The following is a 17,500-nucleotide window of genomic DNA, read 5'->3' on the forward strand; positions in this document are numbered from 1 at the left end:
AATTAAGAAAAGGATCCTTCCTTTATCCTTTCCTTTACTTATACCTGTCTCCCTCGCTCCCCCTGCTCCTCTTCAAGCTTTCCTCCCTGTGACCTACATCCTTTTCATTACTTCTGTGTGTGTCCTCTTCTCTCCTCTTCCTATATTTCCCTTTCTCCTGTCGCATTGTACACACTTTTGCGTTTCCCTCTCTTCTTTCCCTTCTGTTTCTCCTCTTACCCTAACTTCCCTCCGCTTCCTTTTCATCCCCTCCCCCGAGGCCGTGTAATATGCATCTTCCCAGAGTCGGGATGATTCGCGCGGCGCCGATTCATCACCCTCGCCCGGACGGAGTCTCGCTGGGAGGCGGCCTTGACTGTCCTTCGCTTTGTGTGTGTGTGTGTGTGTGTGTATTATAATTATATATATATATATATATATATATATATATATATATATATATATATATATATATATATATATATATATATATATATATATATGCATATGTATGTATGTATGTATATCTATGTCTCTCTCACTCTCTCTCTCTCTCTCTCTCTCTCTCTCTCTCTCTCTCTCTCTCTCTCTCTCTCTCTCTCTCTCTCTCTCTCTCTGACACCAGCTCCCATTTATTCATGCTGTATCAGCCCACGGGATTTGAATTTTTCATTCAGCCATTGTTTTCTTCCTTTGCCCCATGTGTTTCTTTTCCTTTAGTTCTGTCATTTTCTTTTCTTCCATTATATCCGATCTTTTCCCATCCATCCCTACTTTCTATTCGCTTGGTCAGAGTTGGTGTCATCGCAGAATTGCTGTCTGTTGACAGAGACCGCATGGTTGTAATTCCACGCATGAATATGAAAAATCTCGCGGAATATCTTTACTGCTCGTTGCTGCGAGGACGTTTTAAGGTTTTCCTTCACACACACGGTAAGAAAAGATGGCTTATCGAGGGGCGACGGTAGGATATATGAGAGGAAAGTAGAGGACGACCATTGGGCTGAAGAGGTAAAGCATTCTCGGTGCGGAATTAGTCATATTTTCGCGCGAAGAAACATCTTTGGTACCTCCCCCCTTCCCGAGCTTTATCCCGTATTACCAACAGAAATATTCAAGAGGAAGGCAAATATCCGATGGGACAAGGACATCCCCGTGGTGCTCAGCGCGCCCTCCCGGCCGAGGCCAGCTTTTCCCCTGGATTTGTCCTCCATCGCCTCCTTAACGGCCTGGCTGCAGCAGATGTGCATGAGCAGTGAGGCCGGCCGGCTCTAGCTTTAAGGCGTGCTTTAATTTCCTCCTTTCTTCTCCTACGCTTTATCGCCCTTCGCTTCCTTTTCCTCTTCATTCTATTTTTTTATTTTGCCAAATCTACTGACTTTTCCCTTCCCCTTTTCGTCCTTGTGTGCTTTGCATTGTAATTGCGCTGTGCACCAGGAAGTCAATTCCTAGAAAAGGAAAATTGATCTGTAGGAACTTTTATCGTGTGCAGATGAAGAGGACGGAACATCCAGCTCTGGCTTTTTGCAAGCAATTTGGTCTTGAGAGAGAAGATGGAGAGAGAGAGAGGAGAGGAGAGTAGTCTATACCACGCGCGTTCAATGACCGACCTGTGATGACCCCGCCAGCTTGGGTCGCTGCTCAGGTGCTGCCAGCGCGCGTCCAGTGTGGGAAGCTTGTTACCCCCACCCCCGCATTTTCTCCATCCCTCTCCCGTACCCCCCACAGATCTTTAAATATTCATCGCGGTCAGCCACTCTCAGACTACACCCCCACCCCCCTTCTCCACCACCACCTCGTATGGAGTCGGGTATCGGGAGACCAAGGGCTGGAGTTCTGCTCCCTGGAACACATTCTTTTATTTAGTTTGAATATTCTTTGTTAAATTATTAAAGTAAGCGGAAAGGTTTTTTTTCTCTCTCTCTTCTGTACATTAAATTAAAATGGTTATTCATTTACAAATGGCTTATATATTCTTAATACTCATTCATAACTCTTTCATGCGTCTACAAACCAAGAGAATTGTAATGATGACCTGAGGGAAGTGATGGCCCAAAGTATATTATCATCTGAAACACCTTAAACAAAGAGAGCCTCAGTTGGATGGAGAAAATGCAGAATACCTTTAAATTGGCAGTAACAAGATTTGCTCCCGTTATATAATTCAAAGCTAATGGTGCACCGCACGGACAGGCAGATGCCGCCTTTATACGCAACTTACGTAAGGAAGCCGTGAGACTCCACCAAGGAAGGGGGAGAGGGGGAGGGGGTGTTCGAGTAAAATCCTAGGAATCCTATCCAATTTGGGAGCAAAATCGATGTCGTGGGCTCAACCCCGTGGTGTGTTGCGCGTCCCGGGGAAGTATCATGAAGAAATATAGGATAGCTTTGGAGGCATTTCGGTGGTATGCTTATGTTGACATATGCGGCGGCCCGGCAGTGTTCTGTGGGATTATTGTGTCTTGTGTGTAACTGGCTGGGGGAGGAAAGACGAGGAGGGAGGGAGGGAAGGAAGGAAAGAAAGGAGGAGGGAAGGAGGGAAAGGAATGAAGGGGATATATAGATAAAGGAGCGGATTGGACGAAGCAAGACATGGGGCACTCCGCCCCCATCTATCTAAATATAGACCCGCAAGGGAGAGGAACGGTCGGGTGTAAGGGAGCTTCATCCTCACCTGTACCACAATTCGCCTTCTCCGTTCTGACACACCCTATGTTCTCTGCGTCGCAGATTGGCCATTGTTATTCGCCAATTACGAACGGCGGTGAGTGGCCCTCGCCGGATACTAGAGTTGTGTCTTTGGCGAGGTATCCATCTGCGTCCCTCATTTTAGTGCGAATAGGGAGAATGAAGGATTTGCATACGTATTGAAGGGGAATGGGGGTCGAGAGTGTAGGATTGAGATCATGAAGAGAGAGAGGATGGCAAGCTCGGGGGAACGGATAGATGACTGGGGAAAAAGAGATCAGATAATACTATCGCCAGATGAGGCTGGAAACAGACCGACAGACAGATAGAAAGAGTTGGGAAAGAGACGAACAGACAGACAGAGGGAAGACTGAGCCACTGTGTGTATTTATTTTCCCAACAAATTATTTCTGAACAGATGAGTAAAATATTTTTGTCCTGCTTCCCGCTTTGCCATTCATCTATTTGATAACGCCGGGAAAAGCGGGGAATGGTAGTAATTTTTTAAATGGTTTTCCAAGCTTCAATCCCCTGACATCCTCAACCTTGCATTTGCAAATCACTATTTACAATGTAGATTTGATTTTTTTTCGCATGGCCCGATATATTGCAGGGCGGGGGAAAAAAACATTTCAAAACAAGGAAAAAAAATGTAAGCGTTATGAATTAGAGTTTATGACGGGCGTGGCATGCGGGCTGGACATGTGCCGTCACGCGGAACCTTAATAACTATTTTACGTGTTTGACGCTCGGTGGGCTTTAGGTCGGTCGTCCTCAGGGACAAGGGCCACGGGCAGATTTTCACGATTCATCTCTCTCTCTCTCTCTCTCTCTCTCTCTCTCTCTCTCTCTCTCTCTCTCTCTCTCTCTCCTCTCTCTCTCTCTCTCTCTCTCTCTCTCTCCTTTCCCATCACCTTCCAACCTCGCTGCTCCTCACTTTTCCGACCTCTTCATATATATATGTATACAAACACACACACACACACACACACACACACACATATATATATATATATATATATATATATATATATATATATATATATATATATAAATAATTGTTACATTTCTGTGTGTGTGTGTGTGTGTGTGTGTGTGTGTGTGTGTGTACATGCATGCGTGCGTGCGTGCGTGTGTGCTTGCGTGCGTGCGTGCATGCATGCATTTATGTATGTGTGTATATTGTAATCTGTGTTTGTAACTATGCTTTTCCTGTCTTCTGCCAACGCTCCGTTCCCGTCCCCCTCTCCCTCAGTTTTTCTTTGGCAGTCCCCTCTCTACCTCGCCTTACCCTCGTGGCATTGCAGAATGATGCATGAACAGCGACCTCGTTGAGATCACCGCGAGAGTGCATTTCAGAATGCATCAGAACTGCCCCGAGTATGAAGCATAAAGATAAAACCTTCAGTCGATTGCCCTCATAACTCATGCAGTGAAAATCGAAGAGAGAGAGAGAGAGAGAGAGAGAGAGAGAGAGAGAGAGAGAGAGAGAGAGAGAGAGAGAGAGAGAGAGAGAGAGAGAGAGAGAGAGGCCAACAAAATGGAATATGGAGAACCCACAAAGGGGGGAAGGAATCAGGTAGAAGGAAGACAATGAGGGGCATTAGAAGATCAAGTAGAGCGAGGGGACGCGAGAGGCGTGAAGGACAAGAGGCAGAGGTCCTCGTGTCTGCCACCGCGTCTTAAGCCGAGCCGAGGTGGATAAATAAAAAGATTTTGGTTTCTTGGCGTTTCTCAAAAGATCTCCGTTTTCTTTTTCTCTCTCCCTCTTTCCTCCTCCTCCTCCTCCTCCTCCTCCTAAAAGACGGAAGGAAGCTCGTCGAGGTTTGGATAAAGGCTTAGGATCCCTGATATAATTTTTTTTCTTTATTTCTAGGGGTCTTAGGGACTTAGTGGTAGAAGTGTGTATACTCGTATATATATATATGTGTGTGTGTGTGTTTTTGTATGTATGTATGTATATGTATACATACATAAATATGAATAGATAGATAGATATACATTATTGTGGGAGATAATTTAATCTGCTTTTTTCACGTGAGCCCAGGTAAATTCACTACGAATTATTATGCTCGAAAGAAGTGGATTTAGTGCCAATAATCCGGAGATCCGCATTAATTATCACCGCCACGGGCTTTATTTCTGCTAAAAAAGAAAAAAAAGAAAAAAAAAACAATATCTGTTAACACAGCACTCACTTGCCATTATGATATGCAGATCAGTTGAAATCGCTTCCAGGAAAAGAATTTTGACCAAGGGGTAGGAGCGAAGGGGGGGGGGGGAGGCAATTCGCCAATCATCGCCGTTTGTTTTGTAAATAAATCCTCTCCGGCCGGAATGCTGGACGATGGACTCCCGTGATTGACGCGGGTAAACATTTTATTTGAGAGCTCTGCACGATCTCGCACCCTATATTGTTTGTTCATTGATCGGTAAATACAGTCAGGTAAAGTACCAGGAAAGAGAGAGAGAGAGAGAGGGAGGGAGGAGGGGGTGAAAGAGTAAAACGAAGAAGGTGAGAGAAAAAGTGACTGCTCATAATTTTCACATGTCCGTTTAAAGAGAGAGAGAGAGAGAGAGAGAGAGAGAGAGAGAGAGAGAGAGAGAGAGAGAGAGAGAGAGAGAGAGAGATTCTACCAGTATGTATATTTATTTTTCCAACACATATTCTTGTCTTTGTACAGATAAGTAAAACAGAGAAAGGGGGAGGCGTAAGAGAGTAAAATAGAGAGAGTGACTGTGATTTAAAGACTATGTCTGCCCATGTTGAACACGTGTTCGTTCGTAGGTTTATGTGTTACTGTGTCACCATTATCCGGCGTCCCCGCACAGCACTTCCTTGCCCCACTCACCAGGGATCTAGGCGGCCTCGGGCGGGCACCACAAGGACGATCCCCACCCCGGCCCACCTATGCCCACCCCCGCCCACCTATGCCCACCCCCGCCCACCTTCCGCCGGCAGCCCCCGTTTCCTCTGGTTTCGTTGTTTGTCTCGGCGCGTGTTGGAGCGCTGTCGTGGCTGCTGATCGGAAGTAATATTCTTTTTTTCTTCTTCCTCTTCTCCTTCTTCTTGTGGATGTTCTTTGAATAGTTCGTTAGACCGTATTGTGTCGAGACTTATTATTCGCGCGCTGTATTGTTTGACAAATTATTTACGAGTTTGTGATCCTCCCTCTCCCTCTCTCCCTCCCACCTTCTCTTCCTCCCCCCATTCCGTCCCTCCCTCCCCCATCTCCTTCCCTCCCTCCCCCATCTCCTTCCCTCCCTCCCCCATCTCCTTCCCTCCCTCCCCCATCTCCTTCCCTCCCTCCCCCATCTCCTTCCCTCCCTCCCTGCCTTTCTTTTTCCTCTCATGTTGTGTTTTCTCTATTAGTTTATTTTCTCCCTTTGTCACAGTATTTTCTTTCCCTTCGTTTTATTTCCTCTAATGCTATCCTCCCGAGTTCTGCCTGTCCTTCCTTGCTCCGCTGGTCGTCCCTTTAGGCCTAAGTCAACAGGCGTCGACTCCCCTCTCTCTATCGTAGGAACACCTGCCGACCCTCCGCCTGTCCCTCTTCTTCTTCTGTTCTTTAGAACTCTATGTCTGTATAGTTTGTCTATATCTAGAACTATCTCGTGTATCTATCTGTCTGACTATCTATATATAGATAGATAGATAGATAGATAGATAGTCAGACAGATAGATAGATACACGAGATAGTTCGAGATATAGACAAACTATATAGACATCGAGTTCTAAACAACTAAAGAACATGTATACATTTTATTTATATATATATATATATATATATATATATATATATATATATATATATATATATATATATATATATATATATATATACATATATATATATACATACATACATATATATAATGTATGTATGTATCTATCATATATAATATATATATTATATATATTATACATATCTTATATATGTGTGTGTGTTTATATTTAGAAACAATTAGACGTTAAAGTGTGGAAAGTTTTGACTGGGGACTGTAAGGACGAGGGAACTTCATCGACACCAAGTGAGGGAGCCACGAAGGCGGCGAGGCGGCGGCCGGTGCAGCGAGGGGCCGCCCGCGCCAGCCGCCCAGCGCCGCAGCGAGACAAAGCCCGGCCGCGCTCTGCCGTTGATGGCCTACTTCAGTCGCATTGTGAGTGAAGAGCCCAGTGAGGCGCTGCTGGCAAGGGCGATTCGGGAGGGCAGAGCGCGATAGCAAAACGGTGTGAGAGAGATATGATAACAAAGAAGCAGGGGCCGGGAGGGAGGAAGCATAAACACACGTGCTTGGGAGATACAACGCGACTGGGCGATAAGAGAAGACGTGTGACGCATCGTCTGCGGTGCCTGGCGGTATTCCAACCTCTTATCATTCCTTATTATCCTCTCGCGCTCTCTCCCTCCGCCTCTCTATTTCCCTATCTCTCTCTCTCTCTCTCTCTCTCTCTCTCTCTCTCTCTCTCTCTCTCTCTCTCTCTCTCTCTCTCTCTCTCTCTCTCTCTCTCTCTCTCTCTCTCTCTCTCTCTCTCTCTCTCTCTCTCTCTCTCTCTCTCTCTCTCTCTCGCTCTCGCTCTCGCTCTCTGTCTCTCTCGCTCTTTCTCTCTCTCTCGCTCTTTCTCTCCGGGCTAGTACAGTGGTAACGTGTCGGCCTCTCATCCGAGGGGTCGGCGGTTCGCGCCCCGCCCAGGCGCGAGAAGTTGCAACTGTCGCCTGGAGGTTACTGCTGTGGCTGGGCACCACGGCGGGCAAGGACTCGGTTCCGCCGAGTCAGCAGCAGCTCACACACGTGAGCAAAATCAAGCAGACAGTATGTCACACAAAGAATATCCATTGTATCAAATGGAATCCAAACCAAACTTAAACTTAACTTAAACTCTCTCGCTCTCTCTCTCTCTTGCTATCTCTCTCTCTCTTGCTCTCTCTCTCTCTCTCTCTCTCTCTCTCTCCTCTCTCTCTCTCTCTCTCTCTCTCTCTCTCTCTCTCTCTCTCTCTCTCTCTCTCTCTCTCTCTCTCTCTCTCTCTCTCTCTCTCTCTCTCTCTCTCTCTCCCCCTCCCTCCCTCCCTCCCTCCCTCTCTCTCTCTCCTCTCCCTCTCTCTCTCACTTTCTCTGTCTGTCTGCCTGGATCTTTTCCTCCTTTTTCCCGTCTAAACTTTCCGGTCGTAGACAAACATTTCATTAATCCAACAGGAACGCGCTCTTAATCATCGACGCTTCATTAGTGTTCTTTCTGTCCTAATTTGCGACTTTTCAACGTGACTCCGGGATGAGGGCGGATATCTTTCAACGGGTGAAGTGGCAAGGCCTCGGACACGCAAAGTCACTCTCCGTAATCCTCTCAGCACATGGTCGCGAATATTGTCGAGAAAATCAATTACTGCTGAAGTGTTTCGAGTATCCATTTGCGGCGGACTTTCCATTTTGACTACGAGAGGCAGCCGCGACTTGTTCTTGCTGTTGTGGTGATGTGGCGACGGCTGCTGGGCGGCGAAGAGCGCTCTGCTATGATGTAAACGAAGTTCAACTCATCGTCTCTTGGGTTGACTGTAACTATTTCACAATCGTGGGAAAAAGAAAATTAAGAAAAATAATACAGGCGAGTATGGTGAAAAAGTGATTCGCAACGCAGATGGATAGAATCATTACAGTGTGACAGGTAATCCTGGTGATACTAATGATGGCAACGCGGATGACAGTTATGCCACTTACAACACGCTCTCTTCTCTGTGTATTGTCATGTGCAGCAAGAAGTCGCAGACAAAGATGAGCCGAACGAGGCCTGTGGTTTGAGGCGACTGGCGCTAAGGTCGATAGTCGCCTGCGCAGATTGCTTTTTAAAGTCTCTTGGAGATTTATGTGTGGGTGCACGAGTATGTGTACAGTATGTTTTCACTGGACGCTCATCTTTATGTGTGGTTTTATGTCTGTGTATATATGTGTGTGTATGTGTTTGTACACGCGTGTACAAACGCGATAACTGATGCATAGCGACGACAGATGTGCTTCTGCCGGAGAAACAAGTGTGACCGATGAAAGTGGTAAAGTAGTTTCCCCCGGGGTGTTTGTGTAACAGACAGCGGCTGGTGGTGGTCTGTGCCTCCCCCTGGGCCGCCCTCCTACCTTTCCACGCTCAGGCATGTAAGCACGTACACGCACACACACATACGCTCTCACTTTTACGGCCTGTTGCCTACCCTCGCGTGGACATATCGCCCATCATATCCACCGGGACTGCCTTTCCCTCGCTCCGACACGCTCGCACGCGGACGCAGCATTCATGTCGGCTCCTATATCTCCTTCCCTTTCTTCTCTTCCATTTTGCTCCTTCACTTCATTCCTCACTTATTTACTCATCCTCGGTCACCAGACGGGCGCGTTTCTGTAGCCCTCTCAAGAGGATCGGATACCCTAGCAACGCCTGTCGGTTTCAAGGGGCGCTTCTCATTCCCAGGAACAACCCTTGTCTTTGGCTTGCGGGAGGCTTTGTGGCTTTACGAATGCCCTGGTTGAGGGATGCACGTGCGAATGCCCTCCGGATGTTCCGCTTGGCGTGAAATTCGGGGACACGTAGCGGTTCCCGAGCACATTCCGCGGACGTTTTAGTTTTCTCGTGTAATTGAAAGATCACTTAATGGTTCGCAAGGACGAAATTACTTGGCTCACTCTCAACTTAGTGTTGAAGTTGATCTAAGGTTACTTTAGGGGCTTAAGACAGTATGTAGTCTTATAAATGTTTGAATTTAGTTATTCTGTCGGTATTCTATCAATATTGATGGCAATATTTAGTGAATAGCGGATAATCATGTACTCATATGCTGTGTCGTTCCGTTGGGTAACTGCTTGTTCCTAATTTATTTACACTTACTTTGATAACTTATTTGTCGCTGTTCCTTGCTAGGTGAGTTGAGCGTCACGGCGTTGTCTTATAGTTAACAATAGGAATCCTGCGCTATCCTTGCGCCGATAATCCACACGGGCGATTTGTGACCCCGAGTGAGGGAGCGCGACCACGAGATCACTTCCTGCTGCCTCGTACAAGTCCCACCGCCACGGCGCGCTCAGCCACACTGACCTCCTCCGCGCCGAAACCACCGCCGCTGCCACCCCTCCTGCCGCTCCCTCTCTCCCCTCCTCCCGACTTCCCTCCCTCTCCCCCCGCCGCACCCCAGTCCTTTCGTGCCCCGGGGGCCGGCGTGCCAAGGGGATGTTCTTCCGGTCTCATTTTTTCCACCTTTGGCGTTCCATTCATTGAGGCCGGCCAGCTGATAATCACCTTAAGCATCGCGCGGCCTCGATCGGAGGTCGTGTCTTGCCGTGGGGCCTCGCTCTTTCTCTCCTCAGGTTTTGTCTGTTTCTTGGTGTTTTACTGTGTGTAGTGTGTGTGTGTGTGTGTGTGTGTGTGTGTGTGTGTGTGAGGGATTGAGGAAGTAAGGGAAAGCTCTCCAAGGTCTAATGGCTGTTATGATAATGACTCCTTCCTTGTTGATTTATTATCCTTTTCGTCCTCAGCTCCTGCATTCCCCGCTCCCCCCCCCCCCCCCGACGATTTCTCTTTTCCGGCCGCTTCCTCCCCCCTTCCCTCCCCCTCAGTACCCGCCCTCAGAAATTTTCACCAGCATTAACAATTCATATATTCATGTGCTTCGAGATAAAAGCATACAACACATTTTCTCATTGCATTTATTATTCAGTCAGATACACTGGATTTATCTGCAGTGGCTGCTTCCGGTGTGCACGTGACGGCGCGGGGATCCACATTTTTTGTCTCCAGGAAAGTTTTAGTTACGTCTTCGCGCCGTGACGCTTGAGCGAGATTTTCTCATGACAGCCGGAAGTAGTGCGAGTGGTGCGAATTACGTAACTGGAACATATGGTCCTGGTGGTTGGATTCCCCCCCCCCTCCTCTCTTCTCTCTCTCTCTCTCTCTCTCTCTCTCTCTCTCTCTCTCTCTCTCTCTCTCTCAGCATGTCTTCGTTAGTATTTATCCGTCTGTTTCATTTCTTTTCGTTCGCCACCCTTGCTGTCTTCCCAAATCAAACCGTTTTCCTTCACCCGCCTGTTTATATATTCTGTGATGGCATGACGACTCTGATTTCGCGGGGAACGTTCCGGAATTAAGGCCGCCGTCGGGTTTTTAGTTCAGTTTGCCTGGTTGGTGCATCCGCGGGAGGAACTATGAGAGTTTATGCAAAAAAAAAATGCGCTGGAAGAAATGGAGATGACCAAAGAAAGGGCGGTTCTTGCGGAAATTGTATACAATCGCATTTGGGGTTAGCTAAGGATAGACGCAGATGGCGGGGACTGGCGAGTCGCACTATGTCCCCGTGACGCAAGCGTGCGAGAGAGAATTTAAGATCGAACTGTTGTTGAGTGAGCTATAGGATTTGCATCAAGAGCCCTGATTTCCCGAAACATTCCTCCTCCGACGGCGCGAGTTAATTAACATATCAAATTTACCTCCTTGATATACTCACTTTATCAGGTACATAGGTTCGGAATACGAAGTAATGGAACGCATTGATCGCATTATATTACGGCCCCCTTCGTTTCCGGTAATGCCAGGAAACGTTAAGCTTCTTGTTCCGGAATGGCTGGCTGCAGACGCGCGGCTGTGGCTCGACCAGAATTAGCCCTGGAGGAGGGAGTTTCGGGAAATTGATTTCGTATGTCCTTTTGCCTGTTTTTTGCGTTTTCTATAGTGTTTTTTTTTCCTGAGTGTGCTCTAGTAGGCTTCTGGTAACGTTTACAGAAAATATATCTGCCCTTAGAAAATATATTCATCATCAGATTCTCAATGACCACTTAATCAAACAATTTCCAGTGTTAGATATTCCACAAACCGTGCCACCGTGTCCCCCCAAAGCCACGACCTCCTACCGAGTGGGCGCTGGTTGGCAGACCTCTTGCTGTGAATGCTACGGTTTGAAGCGCAGCCACAAACAGGTTATTCTCTGGTTATCAATAAGGGTCAGAAGAGGAACAGAACGCTATGACAACACCGACCTTGTGGTTGTTCCTGTTCCGTGTGTAGAAAGCAAGGCGCGAGGTCGGCGTTGCCATTGTTCGGAGGTATTGACAAGAGAGTATGGATTATGGTGATGAGACCTGGGATGGATATTAATGTTCTGAATCCATCTCTCTTCGGCTGTCCCTCTTCGCTCCTTCACTCGTTTCCCCTTCGTCCTTATCTTCTTATTCATTTTCCCTTTCTCCTCGCATTAGACTGTTGCCCGTTTATGATTATCATGTTTTTTTCTTTGTTTTAGTCACTCGCCTTCCTTTACCTCATATTCCCAAGCGTCGTCGACTTCCCTCTCATTTCCCGTATTTTCGTCGCCCTTCCCTTTTTATTCATCCTTAAGTCTTTGTTAATAACTAGTTCATTCTCAAGTCTATCCATATTATCTTAAGAGTTTCCTCTTCATCTCCCTCTTCTCTCCAATCCTCCATATCCTTCTTTTCATACATATGCATAGCTATGCATGTACGCAAATGCGTCTGTGCCCGTATTGTACATACATACACGGTCGTTTATAAAGGTGGGAGGCAGAGTGCAAACCTCCCTCGCCAAAGGTACGAGCCACGAGCCGCCATCTCGACGGGATTCCGTGAGCCAATTCAATTTCAACTTCATCGAGGTTGGATATCTGACATAGCGCAGTGTGTGTAAAGTCAGATAAAGCGCTGCGGAATGGCAGTTGCCTCGATTTTTTTTATCCTGTGGAGTTTGGGTGGAATCGGTGGAGAGTACAAAGAGCTCGAACTATGGAGTTAGAGGGAAGGGCTTTGTCACCAGGACTTGATTAGTATCCTCTGCCTGTTGCTGAGTGTGCTTGAGGTAACTTTGCTTCGCTTAGGGGAAAGTGGCGGGGGAGATGGCCTAGTTATTATTTTCTTGACGTACCGATTATCGCATTTCGAAAAGGAATCTGTCTACACATTTTTTCCGTATAAAGTATGGTGCTAAAATCCACTTCAGGGAATTGTGAATATAAGTGAAAAGAGAGAACAGGGTACAGGGCGGTAAGTAGGCCTGCATAGACCTGCTTGACAGAGATGGACAGTAATCCTGACCAATTTACCCGTCGCGAGGAAAATCCCCTCTCCTCCATCTTCTTCCCGCCCGCACGCCGTCGATCTCCCCGGGGCTCGGAACCCGATGCCCCGCGCTACTCCTTCTGCGATTACTTCAGGATTATGCGTTCTCCAGGATCGACAAAGAAAGTAACGAGACGTCCATGAGTTGAGAAAAAACGAAAAGGAAAAAGGCACTTTGTCCGGATGAGTTTAGATGGCGGAGACTGGCTTTGTGAATGTCGAGGACGCGTTTTCCTTCCCCATTTCATGAACCGCTTTCCCATTTAATGTTTACATTTGCTTTTTCCTTGAAGTTAATCTCCTCCTTGAATTCTTATCCCCTCCTCATAACGCTCAGAAGAAGCCATTGGGGACGGAGGGAGACGAAACAAAGGAGCCGCACAGGACAAGGAAAACACCTGCCATGCAAAGCTTATGTCGTATTGACGTCTGTGCATGGCGTCTGCGAGGTCGTTATAATGGGACGCGGAAAATATTGCAGGTAATTATGGTGAAGGAATCTTGAAATGTACGTAAGGTGTGTGTATGTGTATATACGTATATATGTATGTATGTATGTCGCCATGTGCGTACGTTTGAGTACCATTAGTGCAGGATTTGAAGAAGTGTCCGTATAAATGTTTTCTTCCCCTTGGCCAAGACCCAGCGTTGGTAGTAATGTTTTACCGCCATCTATCACGCTGTCTTTACTGCCTCACCCCCACAAGATTATTGCACCAGTTTCACTCTAAATTTTGTTCGTAAATTTCCAGAAATGTAAAACGAGAAGGTATTGTATTTCCCATTATGAGAGAAATGCTTTTTGTTGCGGATTTTGCTCCTCCGCGGGTGCGATTTTTCCGCCTAGATTTTCTGCGATGGATAACTCAATCGCCTCGATTTTTCTGCTTGCCTTGCCTCCCTCGGTCGGTTTTGACTTCTCTGGAGCCTGTGTAAAGTTTTCTGCGTGTCATACTCGAGGCTGAAGTGTAGGAGAGTAAGGGGGGGGAGGGAGAGGTGGACCGACGAAGAGAGAGAGACAGAGAGATAGAGAGGGGAAAGAGAGGGGGAGAGAGAAGGGGGGGCGAAAGAGAGGTAGAAGGGGAAGAGAGAAAGAAAGATGAAGAGGGAGAAGGAGGAGGAAGAGAGAGAAAGGAAAAGAGGGTAAGAGAGAGAGAGAGAGAGAGAAAGAGAGAGAGAAAGAGAGAGGAAGACCGGGGAGAGAGAAATATACACAGATTAACTACTAAATAATGACAGGCAGACAGAGGAAGAGAGAAAGTGAAAGTGCGGGAGGAAAAGAGCTAGAGATGGATGATAATGCAATTCAATACGACAGTTGTGACACGATTCAAATTGCAGATGAAAAGACACGAGGGACAGCCGGCAGCATCAGTCAGTTCGAGCGAGGAAAAAAATATTTTGTTAAAAATCAAATTGGAAAGAATTGTGATAATTACATTAATTATCTTGAAACCCCCTTCTTCTCTCCCTTCCCCCTCTCCCCTCTCCCCTCTCCCCCTGGCGCCTCTTGTCTCACCGCCAGACAAAGGAGTTGGCGATGGAGTAATGGCGGCGGAGGTGAGTCCGAGTGGCTTTGGGTGAGGGCACTTTACCCCACCCTTTTTTACGTCACACACACTCCTCCTCTTCCTCCACCGCCTCCCTCCTCCCACAATCTCTGCCACCTTCCTCTTCCCAGCTCTTCGTTCTCCCTTCCCTCTGCCTTTTCCTCCTTCGTCCTCCCCACAACTCGTCATATTCCTCCTTTCCCCAGCCTCCTCCTCCCCTCCTCCTCCTCCTCCTCCTCCTCCTCCTCCTCCTCCTCCTCCTCCTCCTCCTCCTCCTCCTCCTCGCTCCCCCACGCCTTTTCTTTCGCTCTTCCCCAGCCTACTCCTGTACCTCCGCCTTTACCTCCATCTATGCCTCCTTCCTCTTCCTCTCTTCCCAATTTCTCCCTCCTCCTCTCCCCCACATCGTCCTTCTTCCTCCTTCCTTTTCCCCCGACCTCTTCCTCCCCCCCCGTTTGCCCCACAGCCTCCGCGCACACATTCAGCGCCACTCTCACTCCCGCCCAAAAATAGCGCCCCACTTGAGGTCGGCAGGCAGAGCACTCCAGCAGTTCCGTCAGTGTCTCTGCGTTGGTCATTACCGAGGTTGGCGCCTCGGCCGGAAACCCGGGGCTTCCTAGCGGCCGGGAGAAGCTGCCGTGTCCAGAGGGTTGGATGGGGGGGTGGGGGAGGCAAGGGGAAGAGTTAGGGAGCAAAGGAGGGGCCGAAGAGGAGGAGGAGGAGGAGGAGGCAGAGGCAGAGGCAGAGGCAGTGAAGATAGGAAGAAGATGAAGAGTGGATAATTAGGACGTGGAGAAGAGGATGAGGTGGGGGTGAGGGCAAAATGGGGTTGGTTGGGGGGAGGGAAGAGATGGAGGAGGTTCGTGTAGCCCAAGATTTACTGCATAACGACCTCCTCCTCATTACCTCTTTCTTTGTTTTCGCTTTCGTATTATTCCACCATTTTTTTCTTTCTTTATCATCCTTCCTTAATTCCGAGCCCGGCCTCTCGCAAGGAAGACACGAAATCTTGCCTGACCATCGATCTTCCTGTAAGTAAAAATGCAGAGAAAAAAAAGAAATAAGAAAAAGAACAAAGGCAGGATGGGGGGGGGGGGAGAAGAAGAAAGTAAGAAAACGCATGCTTGGCATTTCCGGGATCGTGCACATGTTCTATAGCGAAAGTTTGTTGGGCGGTAAAAATGCGCGCGTTTTTTCCCCTTTAAACTTGTGAACGCTGGCTGGAAAACTCTAAACAGATTTGAGCGGCGAGGGGAAAGTGTGGGAAGCCTGGCGTTCGTATGGGGGAGAGGGAGATGAGAAAGATAAGGAAGGTAAGGAAACCTAAGAGGAAGGCATGGAGAAGATACAGAAATGGAAAGAAGATTGTAAGATAAGATAAAAACATATAAAAGTATATGACAATATGTAACAAGCTTTTACAACAAAAAAAAAGGTAATCGTAAACTTAAAACTGTCCAAATATTACAAAAAACTTACAAGGTAAATTAAATTCTTTGGACAATGTGAAAAGACAAAGCTCCCCAACACACGGGAAAAGCAGGAGAGAGAATGGAACAAAGCGATTAACGGATAGAAGGCTAGAAGGAGAGCAGGACAGGCCAACAGGAGGATAGAAAGAGAAAAGGACAGACAGACAGGCAGATAGGAATTGGCTGCGGCTATCGGGAGGTCGAGAGCGAAAGTGAAAGTCGTGAGGACCAGGAGGGGAGGGCAGGGAGACAGACAACCGGCGTGACCCCGACCTTGGACAGCCATTACGAGACCACTATCTGCCGTGCTCTGTGTGTGTGTGTGTGTGTGTGCGTGTGTGAAGGGGGTAAGAGAGAGAGAGAGGAGATGATGGTGGGGAGGAGATGGAGAGAGAGAGAGAGAGAGAGAGAGAGAGAGAGAGAGAGAGAGAAAGAGAGAGAGAGAGAGAAATGGTGAGGGGGTTAGTGTGTGTGTAAGAGAGTGTGTGTCTGTGCCTGTGCCCGTGTCTGTGTGTGTGTGTGCATGTCCCCCGCGCGCGAGTGTGCGTGTGTAGAATGATAATAAACTGATGCAGAAATAGAAAATGGGAGAGAGCAAGACGGAAATTACATCACGGGAGCCATTGTGATGGATGGTAAGAAGTCTCCTGCCATAACTCTATCGCGGCGAGGAAACATTTGCCCGTTTGAGAATTCCTTTCCTTAAGCCCCCCCCCCCCTCTCTCTCCCTCCAGACCCCCAATCGGAGCGATAAAAGGCGAAATATAAAATGGCCTCTATAAAGCAGAGTGACTCTCCAGCCCAATTGGGAGACCTGAGCAATTTTATCTCTGGAGTGACCCGGATATTGCTGGACCCCCACGCCCTCTCGCAGCCCCTTCCTCTCGCTTCGTCTCCCTTCTCGGTTTCGTCTTCGTGTTATTTCTCTCTCTCTCTCTCTCCCTCTCCCTCTCCCTCTCCCTCTCCCTCCCGTCCGTTCCACTGTCTTTGCCTCCTCAGCGTTTTTCTCTTTCATCTCTCTTTTGTGTTCATTCGTTGTATTCGTTATTTGCCCCCCCCCCCTCCCTGCGTATTTTTTCTTCTGTAGATTCACTTCCTTTGTCTTTTTTTATAGAGCGTTTGCTCTGCCTCCTCCGCCCACGTACCGCCCACATACTTGCCTTTTTTCTATCCCCTCCACCCCTCCTTCTCTCCCTCCCTCCCTCTTCCCGTGTCTCTCTTTCTCTCCCTCTCTTCTCTCTTTTGTCTCCTCCCCTCCTCACGCTCTTCCTCTTATTTTAACCACTTGCTCAATCGTCTGCATTAGAGGAAAGGCAGAAGCAATTAAATAATCAAAGAAATGCTAAAAATAAAAGGGGAGGAAAAATCCATAATGGAATAGAAGAGAAAGAGAGAGAAGCTCGACCAAAAGCGAGATGGCGATTATTCTGCCAGAAATTGAACACTCATCATTGCGTCATGCGGCTATTTTTAGATTTTTCTTCAGAAAACAAAAGGCTGCATTTCTCATTGGATATTCCTTGACGTTTCTCTCTCGCTTTCTATTATCTATCTATCTATCTACCACTCTCCTTCCCTCTCCCTCTCCCTCCTCTCCCTCCTTCCCTCCCTCCCTCACATTCTTACGAAGCAGCACAAGAGCGAGTTTAAGCTTCGAACTTTGTCTTCCTGAGACCTGGTGCATGAAACTTTCAAACTTCACTCGTG

The 17,500-nt window shown here is 47.6% G+C and overlaps 2 protein-coding genes across 10 annotated transcripts in view; one reads left to right on the top strand and one right to left on the bottom strand.

Moving 5' to 3' along the window:
- Positions 1-9,730, bottom strand: part of LOC119582522 — a 16,320-nt gene extending 6,590 nt beyond the window's left edge. Inside the window, exon 1 of the mRNA XM_037930827.1 lies at positions 9,539-9,730. The gene's annotated coding sequence lies outside the window, so the exon portion shown is untranslated. The remainder of the gene's footprint in view (positions 1-9,538) is intronic.
- Positions 1-17,500, top strand: part of LOC119582521 — a gene marked incomplete at its 5' end in the record, with an annotated part of 79,950 nt that overhangs the window by 11,158 nt on the left and 51,292 nt on the right.

The sequence above is a fragment of the Penaeus monodon genome, chromosome 16 (genome assembly GCF_015228065.2).
Source record: "Penaeus monodon isolate SGIC_2016 chromosome 16, NSTDA_Pmon_1, whole genome shotgun sequence".
In the NCBI taxonomy this organism is placed as follows: Eukaryota; Metazoa; Arthropoda; class Malacostraca; order Decapoda; family Penaeidae; genus Penaeus; species Penaeus monodon.